Source organism: Sminthopsis crassicaudata, chromosome 1 (assembly GCF_048593235.1).
Source record: "Sminthopsis crassicaudata isolate SCR6 chromosome 1, ASM4859323v1, whole genome shotgun sequence".
NCBI lineage: Eukaryota > Metazoa > Chordata > Mammalia > Dasyuromorphia > Dasyuridae > Sminthopsis > Sminthopsis crassicaudata.
This window is the reverse complement of record NC_133617.1, coordinates 340,741,408-340,743,218: the sequence shown is the minus strand read 5'-3', so window position 1 is coordinate 340,743,218 and position 1,811 is coordinate 340,741,408. Positions and strand designations below refer to the sequence as shown.

The following is a 1,811-nucleotide window of genomic DNA, read 5'->3' as shown; positions in this document are numbered from 1 at the left end:
TCATTTAAAAAAAGCACTAATTAAGGTGTGTAGGAAGAAGCATTGTACCCAGAAAAGAGGAAAGAGGAAAACAGAATGGGATAAATTATATCATATGAAGAGGCATAAAATACCTATCACAGTATAAGAAAAGAAGGGAAGGAGGGATAACTGTTTGCACCTTAATCTCATTGTTTTTGGCCCAAAGAAGTTAAAACTTGCACACTCAACTGACCAGAGAAATCTATCTTACCACATAAGAAAATAGAAGGGGAAAGGAGAAAGAAAAGGGAGGAGAAAGACTGATAGGAGAAGAGACTGATTAGGGGAAGCATTGGTTAAAAGAAAAACACTGATGAGAAGAAATAGGGCAAAAGAAGACAGAAAAATATAAAAAGGAGGAAAATAGGCTAGAGGGAAATACATAATAATCATAATTGCAAATGTAAATGGGATGAACTCTCATAAAAAAGGAAGTGAATAGCAAAATGAATCCTACAATTATCTATGTAGGAATGCTAAGCTGGCCATATTGCTCCATCAAATTAATTGATGTCCATGGATCAAACCAATTTTGAATCCTACAATTTGTGGTTTACAAGAAACACATTTGAAGCAGAGACATAGCCAGAAGAAGGATAAACTGCTGAAGTAGAATATATTATATTCTCAATGGCTGGGCATCTGGGGTGGTTGAGGAAGAAGGCAACAGCAGTTGCTGTGGTAGAGCAGGCAGTGACAGAATGTTGGTATTATTAATAGGAGATCTGCACATATTTTTCTGCTCTCTCCCCCACACACTTCTCCAAAGAAGAGTCTGCCAACTAAACTCAAAAAATGGCTGGTGTCTGGAAAAATTCAGCACATTCTCTGCACTTGAAACCTTTGTACCAAAGAAAAGTATGACTATCTAAAAATTCTAGCTGGAGATGTTCACATTGTTAGGAGACTGATGAAAATCTGAATGATCCAGAACAAAAGGTGGTGACTGTTGGATAGTTCAAAATTGGTTTGATTCATGGACATCAAGTACTTCGTTGAGCAATATAGCCAGCTTAGCATTCCTACAAAGGAAGTTTGATGGGAGCATTCACATTTCAGACATATACACACATTCGTGGCCTTTGAACATGAAAATAAATTCTACATTAATCCATCTGCCACTACAGCATATAATGCTCTGGAAAGAAACATTATACTTTCATTTGTATTAATGGACATCCTGGCTTCTACAGTTGTCACTTATATGTATCAGCTAATTGGAGATGATATAAAAGTAGAATGAACTAAACAAAACAAAACAAAACAAAACAAACAAACAAACAAAAAACTAAAACAGTCATTTTGGTGATATTTCTGTTTCATTCCCTTGTTTGAATGGAGTAAGTAAGCATTTGGAAACCATAGAATTGTGACATTTTTAAAGCATCATGTATTGAAAACTGACATCTTATTTGGAGATGCAAGCTTATTGTAAATTATAAGAATGTATTTTGTTTATAGGATACGATTTCTAAAGAATGACTTGTACTACTTGATACATGGATGTATGTAAAAAAATTATCTCTGTGTAAAATTAACATCTTATTTGGAGATGTATAATTTGTTACAAGCTTATTGTAAATGATAAGAATGCATTTTGTTTATTAGACATGATTTCTAAAGAATGACTTGTACCACATGATAAATGGATATATATTTAAAAAAAAAGTTTAGCCCTGTAAATATCTTCACTGTAAAAACTCAAGCCTTTGTGACCAACATAGAGTATAAAGAGTCCCAGATTCCCTTATTGTATACACTGTCCTCTATTTTATACTATAATAAACACT

At 33.7% G+C, this 1,811-nt stretch overlaps 1 pseudogene; it reads left to right on the top strand.

Moving 5' to 3' along the window:
• The first annotated feature begins 722 nt into the window (after window positions 1-722).
• LOC141554223 (vacuolar protein sorting-associated protein 29 pseudogene) lies at window positions 723-1,264 on the top strand (annotated as a pseudogene).
• The last annotated feature ends 547 nt before the right edge of the window (window positions 1,265-1,811 follow it).